General features: G+C 38.8%; 1 long non-coding RNA gene across 3 annotated transcripts in view; it reads left to right on the forward strand.

Moving 5' to 3' along the window:
- LOC129737328 (uncharacterized) overlaps positions 1-23,722 on the forward strand; it is a 770,208-nt gene that overhangs the window by 515,264 nt on the left and 231,222 nt on the right. For all 3 annotated transcript variants that reach the window (XR_008735059.1, XR_008735060.1, XR_008735061.1), the window contains exon 6: positions 1,309-1,375. This is a non-coding gene — a long non-coding RNA (uncharacterized LOC129737328). The remainder of the gene's footprint in view (positions 1-1,308; positions 1,376-23,722) is intronic.

The following is a 23,722-nucleotide window of genomic DNA, read 5'->3' on the forward strand; positions in this document are numbered from 1 at the left end:
ACAGGCAGGCTGGTTTTGTCCATAAAAATGCAATGGCCTTGGGGTACGTTGATCCACCCAAGTTTCTTCTTGGCAAGAGGAGGCCAACCTCTGGTTCCCGTTTTGCTTGCTTTTATAGCTGTTTCTGGGTCTGGTATGGGGTTCTGCCATGATGCAGAGGATTACTTTTCTGGGTAGGTACTCATTGCTTCTGTGGTTGAGTAGTTGGCTCAGTAAAACAGATGACTAGATGCTTTGAAGAAGCTTGCTGCGTGTGCTGGCGTGTTAGGCAGGCATAATAATAATGTAGGTCTTGCTACACTGCCTTGTGGCATGCTTGTTTGTGAGCTCAGGCCATTCCTGGCAGGAGTGATTCTGAGCATTGGGTCATCCAGAGAGAACTGAGAGAATAAGCTGGGCTACAGACAGGACCCATGTTAGTGTGTTTTGTATATAGCTGTTCACATGCTGAGCAGAGTGAAAGAGTGATTTAGAGACAGCTGTATAGCACTCATCGGTGCTCTGATGTCTGAAGCCGGAGATTAAATTTCTGTGTAAAGGAGAACCCCCAAGACAGAGGTAGAAAGATTATGGTTTAAAGCAGGCTGATGGTCAGTAATTAATCCTTGCTGAAGAGTTTTCTATGCTGCCATGCACTGACCTTCTGTAGCCTTAGCTGTGATTGCAACTGGTTTGAAATGTTTTATCTTTGCAGCTTTAGAAAAAAGCCTTTCTATAAAACAGAATTTTTGTAATAGTTTCCAACTAAAAGGCCTCATGTGCAGGCACAGCCACGTACCCTTTCTCAAATGCAGAAAACCCCAACAGCTAAGGCCCAAAAGATGCAAGGAGCCCTTTCCGGAGAGCAGATGGTCAGAAGGAAAGGAATGTTCTTGGCAGTGGTAGAAAGAGAAGTCTAAAACACCTTCGCTTTGTATTTTCTTTTGCCTGTTTTATGCTTGTAATGAAACAGGAAAGTCTTGGTAATCCAGTACCTAACTGTGGTCACTGTGATGTAATTCAACTAATCTAGTAAAAAATCTAAAGCTTGAAGCTTGGGGATGTGAAACCTTCTAGATTAAAGGAGATAGGGATAGAGGTTTTGGTCAAGAAGGACCATTTCATAACCAAAAAGTCATTGTACTTGCGAATGACTACTGATGTGACTAATTATTATCATACTTTGGGGGGAAAGACAGTTGTTCAGTGAATGTATTTTTTTATTCTTTTCTCCTCTGTTCCTCCAGTGAAGTTACGCTTTTTCATTCACTGGCAAAGATGAAAGTATCACTCATTGAACACTCAACAAATTTGGTTTAATTTTCCTAGGTTTCTGAGAGGAGAGCCAGAAATCAAACTTGGAGTCTGTTGCTGCTAATCAAATCATGACAGAAAGGTAAGAAACTGTCTCTTCTTTTTTCCTAGAGTTTGGGCTTTGTCCCTTCTGCTCCTGCTGCTCACAGTTATATTTCCAAAACTTTGCATGTCATCTCATAGGCAGACTTTCCTGGAATTTAAATTTGATCCATGATTTTTTTTCTGAAAGGAAAAAGGTTCAACCAGCTTTTGTGACTAGCAGAAACTGGAGAAAGATCTCTGTGAAAGGCACATTCAGTTACTACTGCACGAAAGACTTGGGGTGAGGCCAGCAAGACCATTTGTGCAAGAAGATAGGTTCACACACGGGTTTTATACAACTTTGTTGGAAGCATTCAAACTGTGGTTTCATTCTGGGATTAGTGTCTGGTGTCAGGTTTTATATTACATGTTCTACCATAATGAGTTGCAACAGGATGAGCAAAAATGGACAGGCAATCCCACCTCCAGATTTCCCAGCCCTGTCACTTTTAGCATTGTAATTTTACTTTTTTACTTTTCTTTATCTTTGGCTTATTAGCACAAATATTCCTGAGGACAGTCCACATCAGCTATTTATGTTCATAGACCTATTCCTATTTGTTCCAGCAATCTCAGCCAAGAACATCTCAGAATTGACATTTTTAAAAAGCTTTTGTTTATGGGAAATTTTACACGTTGGATTTTCCAAACACTCAACTGGGGAGTGATCACTGCAAACATCTGAGAATACTTTAGCTCTTCTAATTCTCTTATGATGTCTTACTAATACCCAAAGAGGGAACAACTGCTTGTTTTATAAACTAGTCTGCCAGGTTTCTTCAAAAGTTGTTAACAGTCCCAAATTTTCTAAGCAGATATTTGTATCTTAAATACATTTTGGTTTGCTCCTCCCTAGCTAAAGCTAATATTTTCCCTTCGTGGCATGTGTCAGGACTAGCTTTTTCAAGCCTGTAAGGTCTGTTGTTGGGAAGTTTTAAATGGAACACAAGCTAAATGCAAGTCTTCTGCATAGGAGTGAATTTTGCCCTGCTTCAGTCTCTCCTCCTTAAGTATATGTAGATGTAGACTGATCAACAAAATTGCAATTCAGCTTTGTCTTTTAGTTCTGGTTAAAATAAATGCTACTGAATTTTAAAAGTTCAAATGTTCATTGAAATGCATACAGCACTGCCCCTGGGATAATACCTAAAGTATTTGTCGGTAAGCAATATTAATATACAATTTGCAAAGCAATAACTCGTATCCCAAGTGAAAAGGAAACACCGTGAAGCTAAAAGGTAAATAATAAATACTCATGAACAGGCATTCTGGAAAATCACAATTGGAAGAAGTGGTAAATCCCAAGGTTTTAGTTGTTTTGCTCTTACTTATTAACTTAGGTCCAGAGTTTTGCTGTTTTCTGCTGGTGCCCTGGGGGAAAGCTCTGTCACTTTAGATGAAAAAAGAGTTTTTACAATGTTACCAACATGTTCTGTCCTGTGTGTCCAGACTTAAAAAAAAAAAAAAAAAAAGATGGGAGGGGAGGGGGAGCATTTTTGGCAAACAATAGAGGCAATAAAGGAGGCTTCTTCCAAATATTATTGGCAATAATATTATTGATGATAAGAATCTGCTAGATGCTGCAGGAACATAGCAAGACAGAGTATTCATTCCTGTATTACTTCATGGTATGCTGATACTGGTCCCTTGAAATGCGTAGGAAAATGGGGAGGCTTTCTGGGACTAGCAGTTTAGAGCAAGTCTTCCAAACTTCACGATGTCTGCCAAGGACTCCTGGAAAACACAGACGTTTAGAACATATGAAACTGCCCACAGACTGAAAATTAAGCACAGGTAAAAGTGCTTCCTGGAGCTTTGGTTAGGGGACTCATTTTGATCAATGAATAAATCTATGACTCTTAGCAGAGACACTCCAATGCAGGAATGATGCCAGTGTTTTCAATCACAGTGCCTCTGCTGAAATAGTGATTGCTATCTGACCTACCAAGGGAAAGGTGATGTGAGCCAATGTGCTCAGGGAAACCATTGTTCTGATGTTACAATATAGTGAAGTTGCTAGGATATAGAAATGCTAACTGATTGCGACCTACCCTCAGAACAATACCACGATGGTTGGCTGGGAACCACCCTGAAAGTAGGGAACAACATTTTACAAGGGATTGAGTTCCAAAAATGGCGAAACAATTCAAATCTAAGACAGCTATCTAACTGGATAAGTAATGTGAAACATCCAGGCTGAACAGAAATAATTGGTGACACATCACTGCAAAGAAAAACTAGTTGAAGAAAGTTTGTAAAAATACCAACAGCAATTAGGGCAAGAGGCCTATAGGCTGAGTAATTGTCTTTAAAACACTGAGTACCATGTGTATTTCTTACTAAGTAAGTCTAAATATTAATGGTAATTTAATGGACAGATTTAAATTTATAGGTAGTAGGAATTTTTCAGAACTGTTTTTTAGTAGTGGAAGTGGCTTAGATAATGCAATATCCATGTACGATTAAAACAGTAAAATTTTGATAAATTCAGCCCAACCATTATACTTCATTAACAAATAGAAATACTTATAGACTTAGCTACTAAAGGTGTGGTAGCCTTACAGGCTGAATTTGTACTAAGGAAGGGGAGAATCTTAAGGAGAGGCGTGTCATCCCAAAATTTTACAAAACACCAAGAACCTCCTAAGTACTTCAGCACGTCAAAACATTGAGGTGAGGGCTAGATGGGACAGTGATGAGTTGGGAAAAAGAACTCAACTTTATTGATAAAGTCCATCCAGGGGGATGGATGGATGGACTAAGGCAGCTGTGGCTTTAATGGAAAGCAACAGAATTTGGTGGGGTTTGCATCTTTCAGTCTAAAAGTTGGAATTTTGAGGAGAGGGCTTGCATTGCTTGTATCTACAAAAAACACTGCCCACTTTGTGTTTTTCTGGGTTGGTGCATGGATTAGCACGTCTTTTTTGTATGTTGAGCTCAGGTGTTTATGTGGATATGCTAAGTCTTACCAACTGGTACTTTAAATACAAATTGTGCTGTTTGTTCTGCAAACATCCATACATGGGTACACAGGAGTAGTCCCACTGAAGAGTAGAGAGTATTTATGTACCTTGAGGGACAAGGTCTGTTATCGGCTCACTCTGCGAGCTGAGCCCTCAGCACTTGTGTTTTAGGAAAATATACCATGGCTCAGAAGGTAGTTCCTATCATTCCTGAGCCAAATTCAGTGGCTTGCTGAACCACAGCATTGCCGCTGTGTTGAGAAAGATTACCTTGGTAGGGCCACAGTGTTAATATTTGGCTTTCTAAGCACAATTACTTCATTATCGTGTGGACTGAGTATAATACAGCATGAAAAAAACCCAGTACTTGTACACTAGAAATAAAACTATACTAGTGTTTTGAATAAGAGACTTCTCAAAAATATTTCCACCTTACTGGCATCTCCAAGTCAAGAAAGAAAAATAGTTTTAAGACAGTGAAACAAAATTCTCTTCCCAGCCACAGTATTTCCTGGAAGAGAAAAACTATCAATATGCATAAAGTAGGGAACATGCTACAAGGCTGGCCAAGCCTGCCTCCTGTGGATAGTTAATCTACGGCTATAAAATTATATTGTTCTTTGTATTAGTCTTAAATGAGTTGTACATATGTCCATTGTTGTCAGCTTAGAAAGTACAGTTGTGAAACCTTGGTTCCAAATGCTTAAACATTTTGTCATATGAAAAGAACTGAAAGCAGCCCAGTTTCTTCAACAATTGCATTAAGCCCTAGATGGCTAGGTTAGAAAGAAGTCTTTGCTAAGCATTCTTCACAGGGAAGCTGTAGGAAAATATATTTTTAAAACTGTTTAACTCTTGCTGTTCTGTCTGCATATTGTTTGGGAAGAAGACTTCTGTCTACATTGGTATTATTGCGGGTGCTAAAATTAGGTGAGTAATCACTGACTGACTTTATATAAGCACCTACAGCCTCCTTTCAGCAAATGATTGAAGTATTTGAGCTGGTTTAAGGATGGGCTAAAGTATACAATCAATGTGAGTTCTTTGAAACTGGGTGTTATATCTAATAAGGAGTTCTCTGTTAATCCAGAATCTGGCAGTACAATGAGCCATGTTAATAGTAAGGTCTGTGGGAGAGATGAGAGGGCAGAGTCAATATGGTTTGAGGTGCAGGTGACTTGTATTTGTATTAGTTCCCCTCCAGGTGACTTTGTTTTTCCTTCTGTGAATTCTGTCCTTTGCACTGGCTTTTCTTAGGAGCAGGGAGTTTGAAGAGAAGTCCTTTCAGGAGAAAACACTGCTTGAGTTAAAATATTGCAGAAAATGGGGACACACACCTTGAGTTTTAGATTTGGGGGAATTAATTTTCCCCCCAGGTCTGAGTCAGGCTGAAACCACAAGCACTGGGGGCCCTCAGGGGCCGTGAAGGACAGGTTGTGTGAGAAGTGATTAGGGCTCTGTGAATTGCCAGGCTTCAGCTCCAGAAAAAGTTGGAAGCATCAGAGGCATAAATTTAGTTTGTAGCATCTGATCTTCCCCCGTGGAAGTCTCCACAGCACTAGAGCTTGCAGAAGCAGTGGTGAAGCCCAGCTAGCCTGGGTCCAAGGAATGAAACAAGCTCTACTTTGCCACTGACCAGTGCTTGCCTTTGGCTACATCCAGTTTCATCTACTTCCATCTTGCAGGCCACGCAAAGTGGCCTCACCTTGCATTTCCATTAACTGTGCCACAAGGCAGAGAAGGGCACACCTGAAGACACGAGGCACTGTTCTTCGCATGCAGAATGAGCTTTGTGCTTAGACTCTCTTTACCTACTCTGTAATTTTGCTGCTCATCTGCATGTGTGTAGGCAGTCAAATACTAAAATTGTGTTGTAGCTACATAGTTAAATCACCTGAGTGGAAGGCAGAGTCCCGCAGGAGTGGCATCAGAGCTAGTATGCATGCCTTGCTTGCTGTTAAGGCTCATTTTCAAAAAAGTTCCTACACCTGTTAGGCTTATGGCTTCAGGTTATGCCTGGCAGGTGTGATCTCTTTTTCCACAGCTGCAGCCCCTTTCTAATCTTGTAACGGTTTTAAGGCACAATTAGTGGTTTGACTCCTTTAAACCAGCTAAAAGGTCTTGTCCTAGGAGAAGTAAGCAGTTGCATTCAAATTCAGGCTTCTTTCCCATTTTTGAGTGGTTTGCATGACTCCAGGTACGGAAGGAACCCTTCTGGACTGAAATTGAGTGATCAATGAACTGGTGAGTGATGAAGAGGCATTGCTTGCTCTTCACAAATTTTATTGTGTTTCTTTACACAGTATTAGTATAGTAGTTCACTAAATATTTTCCATTAAGAGGGGGGATTCTTTTGGAAAGGCAAGGACACCGCATTTTTCCTTTCCACTTTGGTTCCTGCCTTGTTCTGAAACAGCAGGTATTAAAAAAAAAAAAAAAAGGCTGTTAAGACTGTGCTGATGCAGTTCAAAAGAATGTAATGTTGATGTATATATTGTGTTTCATCCCATGTTTTAAAGATCTAGTACTAGAACCAAAAGGTCTTGGAGAGAAGTCCCTTGGGAAGCAGCCTTGTTCTCAAGTTTGTGAATTTACAGTTAAGAGGCAAAACCAGGGAAAAATAAAACTGATCACATAATAACAATTAGTGGGAGAGAAAAACATGTGGTGGCTAAGGGTTTTGATTTCAAATCTAGAATACTAGGTTGTCTTCCTAAACTGTTTAGGGGGAAAAAGGCTTTTTTTTTTTTTTTTTTCCATTTAAATATGCCTCTTATTCTCTAAATTTTGAATAGTGGTGTATAGTAATATAATGGTCATATTAGAAAATATGTGCATATAGAAAGGGTTGGTGGCTGCAGTGGCATAGGCAGCTCAGTTGTTGTGAGAGATTAGGACTAGTTGCACACAGTCTAAAGCAGCGGGAGAAAATACCTCCAAAAATGTGAATTTCAAACTTTATAAATGGCTCAGGCATCAGTGGATTAGTATTGCTTCCAGGCTTGTCATGATGAGCCCGGCTTCAATTCCAAATAGCAAATAGCTTTGCATCATAATCAGTCTTTGGCCAGCGTTGTCTTTTCATCTGTGTGCCTCCAGCCCTCGGTGCTGTGAGCCTTCAGGCCTGACAGAGAGTTGTTTCATGTACCACATGGTGGGTAATAATACAGGAGGCCTCCACCTCTCTAAGCTAAAACGGATTCTTTATTAAGAGCGCAAGGGTTCTGCATTTGTAGATTGCACTCGGGCCATGTGCACGCAGAATAGCTTAACTGGTGTCCAAGCTCCAAAAAACGAAAAACAGTGTTCTTTCTTCCAAAGTCTGTGGGGAGATGCTGCAGAAACTGCCTTCACAGGAGTATTTCAGGAGAATGCATGTGCTAGAACAAACAGCTAATAGAGGAATCATTTTGAAACTTAGGTGTGTGTGTGTATACATGTGCATGCATACACGCAACAAAGTAACGTTGAAATGGTTGTAGGGAACTCTTTCTGGAGGAAGATATGATTTCCGATATTAAGATTTCTTGTGCTTTATTCCAGAGAGTCTTGTTCTGTCACTGTTAAAGACATATTGCTGAGCAAGATCAGTAACTGATCTGGCACGTCCCATTCATCTATTTACCTGCGTTGCACAGGAACAGAGGATTTAGGGGAATGAAAAATACTTGCTGCTCAGTGCATGTGTGTTCTCCATTGAAACTAGAAACAGTTTAGCACCTTTGCTCTGCTTGGCTATGTAATTTATTGGCATGGATTCCTAACATCATGCTGTTTTTTTACAAAAAAAAAGACTTTTTCATGTAACAAAATGTAGATAATTGCTTTGACATTTTGGATTAAGAGAGCTGTTTATCTTTTTTAAAAGTGATGATGTTTTTTGTAATTGTATTGTCTTTATTAATACACACACGATGGTTTGTAAAATTGATTCTATCTTCCAAAAAACCTAGCTGGTTAAAAAAGTAGAATAGCTGGGAGTGTAAGGCCAAAACAATGAGTTTGGGGATAGAGAGTCAGCTGATATGACTTTGTTCACATTATTCACTTAGGGAATAAAAATTAATATTTGAAAAATATATTAAAAACCTAAAGCCGCCTCATTTTGCTGCTGCTTTTGGCGTATTTGCCAAGGGACACAACTGTGTGTTCAGAAAGAAAATTGTTTCTGGTTTGAGATTCTACTAAATAATCCCTAGGTTGATTTAAAGTTTACTCCCAAACCTACACTTTCAAATTTGCCATGTATTTATGTTGAAATACTGTGACAAATCTACCAATGCTTGCTTTCTGGCATTGGTAGATTTCGGATTTTGGTGTATTAGTGTGTATATCAGCAGCAGTAATAACTGAAGCTCATGGTACAACTTATGATTGAATGCTGAGTTGGTAAATTTATATTTTTTTTAAAGTTTGCTGTTTTCATGACTAAATGAGGATCTTTTCACATGGAAACAATTGTGTGCAGAAAATTGCTGCAGCAATTTTGGAGGCCATTTCTAATTTACAAATTTTCCCATGCACAGTGTGTCCTTGTTTCTGCCTAAAAACATACTTTAACAGTCAAGTAATATAAATTCTTTAAAAATGGAGTTTTATAAGGGAAATACTGATACCATCTTAGCTACATGCATAGCAATTTCAAAAACGGACCCTCCCATGCATTTACGCTGACTTTTCAGTTTTTACTTTTTCCCCAGCTGCAACTGGCTTTTTTTTTTTTTTGATGGTTACTCTTTTTGCCATTGAGTGTTCATGCATTGACAAGAAAATTCTCTGCTGTTTCCTCTTAACAGCAGGTTTTCATGAGTATTAAACCCCAAACTAGTTATGTTGATGAGGGAATATTTGAATCGTTTCATCAAAATTGATACAGTTACTTTCCAATTTCAGGACTTTCTTAATTTAAAATTTCTTCTTTCACATTTAATACCTTTTCTCATCTAAATGGTTTTTCTGCCACATTCATCAATTTTTATGGTGCATTGTAAATTGTTCCCAAGTCTTTTGTGGTGATTTAGACAATTTATCTATTAACAAAATTGTAATACAAGAATACAATCATTTTCTGCTGCATGCCTTAAATTTTTCAAGTAATAATACTTCTCTGTCAAAGATGCTGTGACATTCTAGAAAACAGTTTAAGTAGATACTTTACTGCCAATGATTATGGTGTTTCAGGAGGTTTTCAGTGAAGTCAGGCCCCTAATTAAGCATGGAAAGCAACTTAGTATCTTTCAGAATTATTTAATCTTTGAGCAGAAATCAACTAATTTATTTCTCAGACAAAGTAATTAAAATCCTGCCCATGATTTTAAATATATATTTCCTTCTTGGTTGCACAACTGATTCTCAGTGCTTCATTCCTTACTAACTGCATGGTTAAGCTTAATGTATGCACAGGCAAATTCAATTTTGCTGTAGTAATTAGTATGCATTTTGAGGGGGGAAAAAAAAGCAGCAGCATGCATAGCAAGGTTTGGTATCATCACATATATTATGCATGTATTGCAAGAAGAAATCACAGATGTAAATAGACCCATTAGCAATATAGATTATTTGCATTATTTTGTAAAGTTCTTTAATTGCACTATAAGAATTTTGAAATGGAGAAAGAATCAAAGGGCAAAACAACATTAGAAAGTTCAGGTAATGCAATGTGAATTCAGAAGTGAAGGAAAAGTGAATTAATTCATGTTTTTAGGAATTGTTCAGAAATCACCTAGCCTATAAAACTCATTTTCACAAGATTTTGCAGAAAGGAAGAGACTTAGAAGAGAAACAGAATTGGACTTTAAGTTAGCAAAGACAGCTAAGAAATACTAACCCTACAGAGGTTCTGTGGAAATAACATTGTGTGTACATTCTTGTCAAAAACCAACCAATGATATATTACAGTTGTGAGTTTTTATTTGGTGCAAAAGGTATCTCTTTATTCATCAGTGGTTTTGGTTTAGGGATTCTTAAGGAGGATAGAGGTCATGGAAAATTATGGATTATACACTCAGAGAAATAAGTACATATAGAGGAAGATATAAAATAATACCTAGAGTTTTGGAAGTCATGTAAGGTCCTATCTGTCTAGCAAAGGCAGTTTTTGACTAGTGAGGTGTGTAAAAGGGTTTTCCTTGTATGCAAGTTTTTTTCCTATCTGCATAACACATGGAGTTTTTTCACCTCTGAAACAGCCAGCAGTAACACCACTTAGAGGCTAGACAGACAACCACTCACCTGACCCACAGGAACAATTTCTAATCTACTGACTTCAGATTTATTTGAGTATGATCTACTGGCACCAGGAGAATTGCACTCCCATTGTTCGAGTGAAATACAGTAGGAGTTTCATGGGCAGCAGGAAGGCTGCTGTGGGGTTCCTCCGTCCTGCTGTGGTTCGGACGCGGCAAGCGCATTCCTGGGTCACGTGCAATTGTTCCTACATGTTTGATGATTAATTGACAGTGGCTCTTGAAGATAACTAACTCTGGTAATAATTACTGCCCTGGCTAAATATGTGCTATCACCCCACCATTGTTCTTCAGGGTTTGGAAATAAGTCATATGTTGGATTCAGAATCAATGCAGTCATTTTATGGTTATTTGTGCTTTAATAAAGCTATGGGTAAATAATTCATTAAGAATCACTTACATTTACATGGCCTTGTCTCTTCTTGACCTGAAAGCTCTTATATAGAGCAAAATGATTAAAGTTCTTGGTTAGGGTAGCAAGATGTGTTGTTCCCTTCATCCAGTGGTGACTCTTTCCAGAGTGTGTGTAAGAAAAAGAAATACTGTATAAAAAGATGCATGATTAATCATACATATTTGTTCATGTTTCAGCATTATCTTCCTTTCTGTGAATATAGTAGCAATGAATAATTTTTAACATCAGAGGATGCAATCAATGAGGATTTTGGCTGACTAAGGATTTCTGGGTTTGCCCTATGAAAAAGCCAGTTGACATTCATTAGAGCTTAAAAAAAAATAAAATTCAATACAACTTTTTTTACTTGAAAGCCCAAAAGTTAAGCTGAAAGATGTGTCATAGAATCATGCCGATGCTGCTGAAATCTTTACATAAAAAACTCAAAATGAATAGTCAGCTTTCTAATTTCACTTCAGGAATGTTGAATGCATCATTTTATATTTCCTGGTCTATGTAATACATATATGATATAAAGTATATGTTATATTTTAGTACTGTGAAAATTAATACATTGATTTCACATTGAGGAAAGTATATAATGGTATTATAATGATATTAAGTCTTTTGTTTTGTTTTGTTTTTGTCATAGGAAATTCTTTGTGTTTATTTAGAGAGACCAAAAAATAGGAAAGAAAATCCTGAATTTCCCAAAAGAATTCAGATGATAGATTTTTATTAGCTCTGTGACTGTGGTATCTGTATGAAAAGCTGCTTTTTCCTTTTAGTAAATACATTGGAGGGTATTATCTTAATTTTTATGATATATTAAAGTAAAAAAAGGTGCAATTTTTCTATTTATTTCCCAACAATAACATCGTTGTGATGGTAGCGTGAAGGTCTGCTCTTACAGGCTGTACAGTTCTTTCTGAATACTGAGCCAAAAGGATGATGAAGCAGACCCTTCTTCCTGCATAATGATTATTCAAACAGGTAGACCTGAAGTATTTGCTTTATCAGCGTCTACCATTTTCTCAGAGAAAGCTGTCTAAAAAAAGTGCTCTTGTAACTGGCCCCTTTTGTTGAGAAATTAGGAGAACCAGGCAAGACTCTATCTGTGTAAAGCTGTTCAGAGAACTTCCAAGCAGGGAAAGGAGTGTATCTCCTCCTGCTGTTGCACATAAGAAATCATTACTCCTATGCTATCATCTTCCTGCTCCATTTGTATGTAACACCCACCAATTCTCCCTTTCCATCTCTTCTTTTCTCTCACATCTCCATATGCTTCTCAGTTGAAAAAAGCTTCTCGGTTAATCTATGAAATGTGTCCACTACTCTCTGCTTCAAAGAAATTCCTTAAAAACCAACCATATTTCAATTATAACGATTCCATGCTTGTATTTCTCTGTATCGTGGGTTATAAAGAGAATTATTTTAAGAAATGATGCAGCAGTAAAAAAGGCAATGCAAACTTAAGATGCATTAGGAGTGGTATTTTGAGAGGAAATGCTAGTGCTATTACAGAGGCTGTGGTACAACCTCAGAAGTATTGTGTAGTGTTGGTCACCCATGGACAGGAATGTTCAGTAAAACTGGAACAGATGTAGAGAAGGGCCATAAGGATTATTAAGGCAATGGAAAAGCCTGTTTTATGAGATGAAGCAAAAGGATTTAAAATGTTCTAGCACGGCAAAATAAAAGCTGAGGGCTTATGTTTTCTGTCTAGGATATAACGGTTGGAGGGACATAGGAAAGTACCCAAACTAACAGATAACGTAGAAGAAAACAATAGTTCATTAATAGATTTAAAGTGTTTTTTTTTCACTCTGAGGCCAGCCAGGACCTTAATGAAAATATAGGGGGAGAAGAGTTCTGTATCCTTTCATGGAAGCTATGTGAAATGTTGGGAAACCAGAACATGCACCCTAGGAATTCCTTTCCTATGAATGCTGCAGCGTTGTAAGTTTTCTCCATTAATAATTTAAGTCTTTTACTTTATATCTCACACATCTGCTGTAAAAGATTTAGCCTCATGCTCAGACATTCCTTGTCTTCCACATACTTCCTGTGTGATATTAGGTAGGTCACTATGTCCTTCTGTTTTCCATGTGTACAATGTGTGTATTAGTATTCCTTACCTCAAAGGGATGCTGGAAGGATAAATATAGTAATGGCTGTGTTGGCAGAGGCAAGTAAATACTTTATCATAGGCAAGGAATCTCTTTGCATTCACACGATTTCTCTGTTACATGGTATCATTTCCATCAAAAAGCCTACGTAAAGCATGCAATAATAATTAAATGTTTGGATAGTTCACTTACAGATACATGCATATCTGCATTTCCCAGTTTTTACAGTATAGAATGTAAAATTATTCAGAGCTTGTTCTGGGCTTCCCAGTATAAGAGTGATGGGCATGCTGGGGTGAGTTCAGCAAGGGGCCACAGGGATGATTAAGGAGTGTCTGTCTTAGGAAGGGTGGCTGAAGCTGTTCAGCCTGGAGAAGAGAGGGCTTAGGGGGACCTTATTAATGTGTACAAATATCTAATGAGGTAGTTAAGAAGGTGGAAGCAGGCTCTTCTCAGTGCTGCCCAATGACAGGACAAGAGGCAATGGGCACAAATTCAAATAGAAATTCTATTTAAACAAAAGAAAAAACACCAAACTTTTTCCACCTTAAGGCTGGTTGAACATTGGAACAGGTTGCCTAGAGAGGTTTGTGGGGTCTCCATACCTGGAGGTATTGAAAGCTGAACTGGAGCTGGTCATGGGCACCCTGCTCCAGCTAACCCTGCTTGAATGAGGGTGGGGGTTGGACTTGGATGATCTCCAGAGGTCCCTTCCCACCACGTCTGTTCTCTGTGATCTTTTCTGTGAAAATGAATGAAAGAAAAGGAAAACTTCCTCTTGTAAAATTTCTGGAGCGAGTCAATCTTTATATATTTCATACATACTGTTAAACTAAATACAGCAGGACAGAAACCTGAGATTCTTAATAGCTCTTTGCTACCTAAGTGCATGGCAGCTTGGCTATGGTATGAATGGTGAATTTCATACCCGAGTGTCACTTGGACTCTTGCCATTGACTTCTGTGCAGTCAGGATTTTAGTGTAAATGTCTCAAAGTGGAGAGCCACTGTTGTTCTTAGAGCTGCTGTTTTATTTTCATCCTGGACCAGTATTGATTTACTTCTCCAAAGGGAAGGCTTAAATCTGTATACTATAGAAGTATATAATGACATTTTTGTTTTACGCTTTGTAAAACAAATAGAAATGTACATCCTGTTACAGGGATCTGGCAAGAAGAAGAAAACTTGTGGCTTCTACAACAATTTTGTAAAATAAATGTAATTCCACCCTGTGAACAGTGGAGGGTTAAGTTTACATCTGAGTCTAAATTTTCTGCAGTGACAGCCCAGCACTCCAAAGGAGGAGACTCTCCCAGTGCAGATACCCTCCTCATTAAGTTACTTCACAAAATGAAAGCCTTACTGTTCTAAATCCTAAAGGAATATTGTAAATATATATTTTGTCATTCTTCCCCAAATAGTATAAATGTAGACAAAGAAAGCAAAGTGGGGCAATGGTTCCTTGAGGAGGAAACCTTTTGTCTTGGCATTAGCTTGTGAGGGAAACATTGACCTGCATCTGAGAGATGAACCATGCTGAAACGTCCTGGAATAGCTCTAGTCCCGGTTTATAATTCCACAGACACTTCCTTTTAAAAACTTTCTAAACATCTTGTTAGGGCAAGATTCGCTGCCTTTTTTTTTCTTTTTTCTTTTTATTTTCTTTTAAAAAAAAAATATCAGCTGAACTATCTAAAAAACATCAAGATCTGTCCCAGAGGGACTTCTTCCTGGACAGAGCTTTTTTGTTCCATGATGAGAGACAGAATCAGAGCTGTCTAAATAATAAGAACCAGATTCCTGAAGTGTTTCTTTTGTATTTTTTTTTTTGGGGGGGGGAGACTAAAATTTGATTTATTGCTCATTGTAGGGTCTGATTATCTGTTGTTGTGAATTTTCACGTGGCCACTGGTATATGTCAAAATGTTGTGAAAATTTAATAAAAGATTAAATGTTGAAGTGCATTTACATTATTTGTTGTTCTATTCCACTTCTGTTTAAAAAGTAATAATAATGTGCTATCCAGTCCAACAGCTGAAAGTATTCAGTAACTACTCAAATGCCATCAATGGCAAAATGTGAAAATGGAATACAAAATTCTTTCCAGCAGTACTTTTAGACTAATTTTAATTGGTCAGATAACATCTGTAAATTACAAACACATTTACAGAAACTAAAAGCTGCTTATGAAATGTTTGTAAGAGATTGAAATCAATTTGATTTTGACCCCTCAAAAAGTATTATATAGCTAACTCATTAAACTACATTAGCTAGTCTCGTCTCATGAAATAAAGAAAAAACCCCAGGTCATGTGTATTGTCCTTGTCACTTTTTAATGCCAACCAGAACAGGGTTTATTCAGGACCAGTTGTTGGTACTTCTAAAATGGCATTGTCTTGTAAGGCACTAGGATGAAAAGACAAATGCTTGTAATATAAAATTTAGATGTATGTGGTGTCAAACTGGATAGTAACTCCAAAATGCTGTGTCAGTTGGTCTACCAATACACACTGCTATGTGTGATAACATTTCTCCCTTTAGAAGGTAACTTCATGATTTTTGTGACAACAGTCAAAGAGCATTTCTGTGACCTCATTTGCATTCACTCCTTTAGAAGTGATTTAACTGCCACAGTTATTCAGGCTGAGGCATGCTCCTGGTGGCACCTCCAGTGCATTCTAAACTTGCAGTAGTAAAAATGATAATGCTTTAAAATGTAGTGTATTTTTGTTACCATCAAAATACAGTAGCAGTAGCATGATTCCCCTTTACATGCTTGCTTAGGCTGCTGCCACACAGCAGAAAGTTGGCAGCTAGGATATCAAGGTTACTTCTCAGACTGTGTAAGTATACTGAATTATGGAAGAGGTGGGAAGAGAGATCAGCAGAGTTGCAGGTGGAAGTGTTATATAATTTGCGGAGGATTTTGTGGAGTGGATGTTTCTCATGGAGTAAAATATATTTTCCATCATCTCTGGGCATCTGAGAGGCTCTGGCAATGTCCATGCTTTCTTCTGTCTGCATGTTCTTATTTTTTATGTTAGGAAGAAAAGACTTATAATAACAAAAGACCTAACTAGAGAAGTGCACAGATAATCTGATGGCAGGTGAATGAAAAGTAACGTATACTGGAGGGAAAAAATGTCTATCACTGTACTTTGTTTGCACTCTGCTAAATTAACTGTGTCAACTCAGGCAAGGGAATCCACTATCACTTTAGACGCCTCAGTGTGAAGCTGCAGGTAAAAAAAATAATATTAAAGAGAATGGTGAAGTTACCAGAAGAATAGGTGACAATAGAGTAATGCCATGGGCAGTCCTGTCTGAATTACTGTGTGCAGGTACTGATCATTGGCTTTCAAAATTAAAAAACTGAAAGTGATGTTGGAAAAGTTGGGGAAACAAACTATTGAGGAAGGATTGCAGCCAGATGGAAAAGGCTGGCTGGTTTGCCTTGGAAAGAAGGGGTGACCACTTAACCAGAGTTGGGAGGGCTTGGCAGCTCCACCTTTCATGTGCAGGATCAGAGCCAAGGTCTGTTACTGGGCTCTACAGAACTCACAGCAACTGTTAGGAGGAAAATGCTATGGTTTCAAAGGCCATTCTCTCAAGTTTTATGTACCTTGGATTCACCACTCTTGGATTTAAATCAGCTTTATTATTTTAACTAGTTTACAAGGAGACAATATATGCAACTGTATATATTTGTCCAGCAGAGTTGCTTTTTTCCCCACTAAGCTTGTTCTCCTAGAATGTTGAATGCATGGAAAAAAAAAGTTTATTGGAAATTATTGTATTTGAAAAGGGCCTTAGCTATTCCCCAGAAAGAAGAGAAGCGAACACAGGGTCAATTTACAACCTGACCTGAAAACACAAAGTTGATAATCGGCCATCACTGCTTATTGTATCTATGATCTGATTTGTTGAAATGCTCAATAAATCCACTATTAGGAGAAAAAGTGCTTACATGCATTTTTTTCTTAAAAAAAAATAAATTTAAACAACAAAATAAAAGATTGATTGACAAGACATCAATAAAGCTTTGAGCACACACTGCTGACCTTTTTTTCTTTGCACTGCAATCTGTGTTTATTAGAATTCAGCTCCTATAAATAGGTTTCTGTGGATAAAAAAGCAAGCAGCTTCTTAGGAGTTTTGTTCAATAAACTTCTGTGAAAATTCTAAAGACTTAATACATGGCTTTCAATTTAATTCATTCTGTCTTCCCTTCTTAAAAATAAGATATAAGTGGGGATGAAATAGGTTTAGCTGGTGGAGTGTTTTTTTTAAAAGCTGTATTCTTAAAACTCACCTTTCCTTTTTAATGCTTGCTACAGCAGTTCATTCGGAACAGACAGGATATATATCATCTCACGCCTGGTACTGTAGGCTATTTCTCCCCTTTAAATAAAAACATATTATAAATCTGTGCTTCACTTGAGTGTTGTAAGCACTCACGTTAGTGACTTCAAAAGTAGAGCTGGAATGAGGCTTTGGCAGGCACTAAAGAATACTGACCAAGTCCTTAGACCCTATTTTCTATTTGATCTTCCCAAGAAGAAAATCTCTTCAGAGCCTTTCAAAACAGTAAAGGTGGCACAGCAGTGATGTCAAGTCTTTTAATTTTATTGCAAGCCTAGTGATATTCCTGTATTAGGGTTTTTGTTCTTAAAGCCCTGCCTCATGGAATCCTGTGAGAATGTCTTTCATTTTGTGTTGTGGAAGTAAATGTGTAGTTGATGTTGCTCGAAGTAAAAAGTGAAATAAACCCCTAAAGTTGAAAGGGTCAAAATTTGAAGATGCAGGCTCGGAATTTGCTTGTCTCCTCAACATGCGTTTTACTGAGTGGAGCATTCCAGGGCTGGCAGGTAAAGGATACTTTTGTCCTGGTGTCAGATTCGGTGTGTGTTTTTCCTGAACTGCTTCATGATGGAAGAACAGCTAGTACTACCGGTTTTGTCCCGGAGTTTTCTTCATCACTAGTACTCCCTAAAAATCATTTGGTTTTCTCCACCATTTTCCATTACCCTCTTCTAACACAGTGATTCTGGCTCAAGTACATTTTTTTATTGCCTTCTAACAGTGTTTCTGGCTTAAGCATCTTTCCTTTGATTAATGATACTAATCACTGATTATGTTAGAGAAGGGAAGGGAACTGTCTTCTTGTGGTGTTGGGTTTGTTGGGGGGTTGTTGTTACTAGTTTTGATTTTGTGTTTTATTTTTGTGTTGTCTTCCCCTGAACGCCTCTCTCTCCATTGTGTTTGACGGAAAGGTCCTTTCACCAGGTGCGAACTGTTTTAAGCGTTCGCAAAGTGTGAAACAGGAAAAAAAAATGCAAGTATTTCTTGTAAAACAACCCACAAAGAGTATCTGCAGTACACCTCGGGTGGTCCCATGTAGCATGAAAACATTCCTGGAGTGCTGAAGCTCATGGGTACCTGGACAACTAGGCTCTTGCCCTGTGCTAGCATTGAAAACCAGAGGGCATTTATTTTCTTCTTTCAGATACTGGATGGGAGCTGGACTGGCTATTTCTATTCATCTAAGTATTTAAAAATATTAATGGTAATGGTAATCCCGTCTTCTGTTTCCCTCTCATCCAAGTAGTAGTAAAAATACTAAATTGTTCTTGGATGGGATGAACTATATATGCAGGATGTATTACCCTATTTAATCTCTTATTGTATTAAAACTGGCAGCTACTGTGACAAAAACATAACATGATTATTCCTCTGAATTTTGGGTATGCTATGATTTGGGTAAGGTTGCACACAAAGCAGGTAATACTACTCCTGTAGACCAAGAAGTGAGAGGGTATGTAACACTCTGCAAAGATGATGATACAAACCAGAGCACCTATTTTGTCCTCTCCCACATCGGGGCTGGGGTGGGGTGGGTGGTACAAAATATGAGGTCTTTTTAGAAATTCTGTACATGTATTAATGCATACCGTATACTACAAATCATTCCCATTTCTGCACGATATATCTGAAAGACATCCACACTCAAGTCAAATTTTATCTATTAAATATAACACTTTAAAGAGACATGCAAGCATTACTTTCAGATACAAGAGAACTTTAATTCTGCTTATTCAGTAATAATTTATTTTGCAAGCTCTGATCATTAGGATTATTATTAATTACCATGCCATTCAGCTGTGCTGACAAAAGAAAAATCTTTCTGATATCACAGAGCACATTAAAAATATTGGATTAAAGAATTAGCTCTGTCAGATTTTAAATAGAGCAAAATAAAATGGCTAATCAAAATCTGAGCACATACAAGGTGATCATTTACCTACTTTCATTGCACATTGTTTGAATAGTTTGTATTGTGGATGTGAAATTGCCCTCAAGGATGTTAGTTAAAGTAATAAAGGCTTCCCTTTGCCTCAGGAGCCACTCCCTTTGTGATATGACCTTTCTGTGACTTCTGAGCTCGACTCATTATGAAGAGAGACAAATGCTTATTTTAAGTCTTTCTGAAAGCTTTTCAGGCACTGGGTTTTACAGCAAGGTCCTTTTTTATCTCTTTCTAGACTAGTTGCAATTGGGAGTGGTGGGTGGGAAGAAATAATCGTAGGATTGTTTAAGTTGGAAAAGACCTCTAAGATCCAGGTCCAGCTGTTAACACAGCACTGTCAAGTCCACCATTAAACCATGTCCCCAAGTGCCACATCTGTGTGTCTTTTAAATACCTGCAGGGATGGTGCCTCAGCTGCTTCCTTGTGCTGTTTCAGTGCTTGGCAACCCTTTCTGTGAAGGAATTTTTCCTTAACACACAATCTACATCTCCCCTGGCACAACTTGAGGCCATTTCCTCTCATCCCATGATGGCTCGTTACTTGGAGGAGGAAACAGACACCCTCCTCACTACACCCTCCTTGCTACGCCTTCCTTTGAGGTAGCTGTAACGAGTGAAGAGGTCTCCCTGAGCCTCCTCTTCTCCAGCCTAATAACCACAATCGGAGACTTCAAATGGTGTTTTCTGTGTCTGGTTTTGTGTTAGTTTTAAGGAGGGAGGGTGGGTTTTGAGTCTAAAATGAGGCAATCTGTGCTGGGATTTCAGTGTTTTGGAGCAGCATGGGTAGAGCACGCTCACCCCAAAGCTGCCTTACCTGAAAATCAGACCTAGTTTTCCCACACCAGGATCAGTGGCACAATGTGCCCAATTCCACAGCGCATCCATGCCCACATCTCCCATTTTTTGGCATGCTCGACGCTGCCCTCATGGCAGCGAACAAAAGGCAGCCATTTACACGTGCTGTTGCATTAGGGCTGTCAGCGCAGGGGTCAGTGCGTTGGGCCAAATATTACCTCCTTTTTGTGATATGACCTTGTCAGTGTTGTGGTTGATATTTTGGGTTGAGGTCACCTCAGCTGGGGCATGTGGGTATTTCTGAACAGTCGGGTGTTGGCGCACAGGCTCTGGGAAATGAATACACAGCTTTCGGTCGCTGGTGTGGGACGGGCGGCCCCACAGCTGGCTCTGCTCAGCCCCTGGCCTGGGCAGCCACGGCGAGATCCCTGCTCTTGTCTTGAAGCAGATACTTTGAGTCCCTTTTAAACGTGTCCTAGTAGTAGGCTGGAAGTCAAGCATGTGTTTCACATCTTCAAAGTATGGCTGTAAAACAAAACGTGGCTGTTGCAGCAGAAAGCCAAGGCCTTCCCAGCCGGCTGAGGTGGCAGCCGGTGCCCCGCCAGTGCCTGAGGTGGGAGACACGCTTGGGCTGGCATGCAGGGCTGTTGGGCCAGTGCCAGAAACTTCCTGTCAGGGCGGCCTGCTGGCCCTGGGATCACCGTTGCCACCCCAGAGGGCTCAGGAGCAGGGAGGTGATGGACCCTTTTCTGGGAACCATGAGGTGATCTTTCCTGAAGCGCCAGTGTTTTGGTGAGGGGGTTTTCCCCTGTAGCATGCATCTTCTGCACCATCAGCAAATGTGGTGGGTAGATAACTTTTTTTATGAGGTATAGATTTCTTGTGTTTAATTGAAGGTTTAAGAAGAAAAGCCACAGAACTCTGAAAGTTGCCATAAACTTACAGGGCTGCTTAGCAACATTGCAGAAGACTTATTTGTAGTGATCTGTAGGCGGGTAGGTCACTGTGCCCAATAACCTTCGGAGGGACTACCTGTGGAAACCCAGAGGTTGCTGAGGTAGAATTGGAAAGATAAGGAGAAATGCTGTAAAACAATAACTTCATAAACATGGTCATTTCTAGCCTCCTTCCTGTTTTGCGGTAGCTGGTAATTTTTCTGAGTATGCGTGTTCAGAATTACTCACCAGACAATTTCTGTGAGATTTCTTGGTAGCAGATGGTGTAGAAGAAACCTCTTACGAGTGAAAGCATTGGGGCGATGCTGGAGAGATGTGACAGGTCACCTGCATGGTGCTTGTCACTTGTGTATCTGGGAAGCAGAGCACTTGTACTCAGGTTTTCAGGAGATGCACAGATGCTGAGAATGATTATTTAAAAGTTATTCTCTCTAAGACTCAGTAAAAATGTGGTGTTCGTAGAAAAAAGCGTGTTGAGAAAGCATCTTTCCTAGGATGTTTGTTAAAAGTAAAGACAAAGTGTGGACAAACAATTTTATCATCTGAGCAAATATTTAAAAGAAATCTTATGTGTAGATGCATACTTTGTTTGCCCTGCAGAATTTGCCAGGGTGCATTTGGGAGTATTTTACCCACTCAGCTGTAATCTTGACGTGAAGTGTAGAACTAAGTTTACCATTTCCATTTCAAAAGATCACTTAATATCTTTTCTGCAAATTTTTTAATTTGTTTAATTAAACTTAGCACTCCATTGCACTTCATTAGATCTATTTAATTTTCACATATCTAAGCAGTTTTTCAAGTACATAATTAAAAGAATAATTTTATAAAATCAGTACTTTTTATACATTAACATGCTCAAGAACAGGAACTATATTTTCCCGTTGATTAGCATGCGATGATAAAAGCATTAGTATAAAGTACTAAGAAGGAAATAATCTAGTCCTGTCTAAAAAGTCCACCCTGAAGCTGGCCACCAGGTATTTTGAAGAATGAAAGAGCTGTGTGCTTTACTGAAACTTTGCGGGAGAAGTGAATGGAGCAATAACCTCTATATTAACTACCCGCAGGCAGTAGGGAGTTTTCTTTGTGAAGAGAAATGGTCTGTAGCGTGCAACTAGGAGTTCAGGTTTGGGTTTCAGCTTGGGTACCGTACAGAGGTGGATTTCATTAAGCCAGTTCTTGTGACTGAAGTAACTGGGATGTAGTAAAAGGGGCTTGTGTATGGTCAGCTGATAAACTGAAAGCAGAATTAGCGGAGTTCCCAGCCATTTTCTTTGTCATGCTTGCACTGAGAGGAAACAAGACTGCAGTGGTTATGCTGCCTAGTGGCTACAGCCTATGGATGTCCGTAGAAGGAATTAATGTTTTAGAAATGGATCTTTGTGTCGGATAAGGATTAATCCCACTTGCATTTTCTTCTAATGTGCCAATGCTATGGCCGAAGAAAAGAAATTACTGTGTATCTGGATTGTTGTCTTAGCAAAATAAAATGTTGTGTTTATAAACTATACATTTTCAGTCTGTAGCTACATGAAAAATGGGCATCAAATATAGGTGGAAAAGATGAGGAAACAATGGCTCATCCCCCAGGAGCTGCCTGTAACTGCCTTACACTCAAAAGCCTGCAGGATTCATATAATGAAAACTAATCTACAATACCGCAACAAGATGATTCTGTGTGATTTAGTTAACTGAACTCACATTAACTTCTATGGTCTTTGAAGATGATTTTTAGTATATCCTTTTGCTAAACTGTTTTATGCAGCTTGAATTTCGTATTCTAGAAGAGATACAGTATTGAGTAGTGAGTAAATCTTTCGCCAGTGCATTTGGAAGGTTTGTGTGCTCATGTGCTTATGTATTTTTGTGTGTAAATATTTGAGGGTGTGATTTAAAAGGAAAGACGATAACTGGGAAGCATGCGTTCCTGATCTAGTCCCCTGCAATGGCAGACAGCTGTCTCCCAGATCTACTCCTTCCAAAGTCTCTACAGATCGTGCGCCATGTGCCATGCTGCACTGTGGCCGCAGTATGCGTCACTGTATACTTTACCATATATGTTACAGTATACACAGTATATGTTGCCGTAACAAACTTGAGACATTTATTAGGATGCTAAAAGCCCATAAATCCTCTTCCACAAGAAGAAGATGAGTGAGGTTTGTGGCATAGCTGGGATCCACTCAAGTGTTTAGATGTCATTTTAATCCTATGCAGCTTCAGAATAAACCAAACTAAATGAAACTTTCAAGTTCTTATGTCCTGTAGATAAATATTAGCAAAGCTTTTCCAATGCATAAGCATTAGACTTCCAACATAGTGTTTTAAACCCCTTTATATGTCTTTTTTCCTGTAAAGGTTGTGGAAACTCAAGCTGTATCTGACAGTTCAGCTCCAGTGGATGTAATTAAGCAAAGATTTAATTAAATTAGATTACTTCTAATGTATTTTCATGCATCTTATGTAGAATGTAAAGAGCTCTATGGCTCAGTCTAAAGGCAGTTGAGGTAAATGGGAATCTTTGGGCCTCGCGTCAAGCTCTGTAAGAGTTTTT

The sequence above is a fragment of the Falco cherrug genome, chromosome 14 (assembly GCF_023634085.1).
Source record: "Falco cherrug isolate bFalChe1 chromosome 14, bFalChe1.pri, whole genome shotgun sequence".
NCBI lineage: Eukaryota > Metazoa > Chordata > Aves > Falconiformes > Falconidae > Falco > Falco cherrug.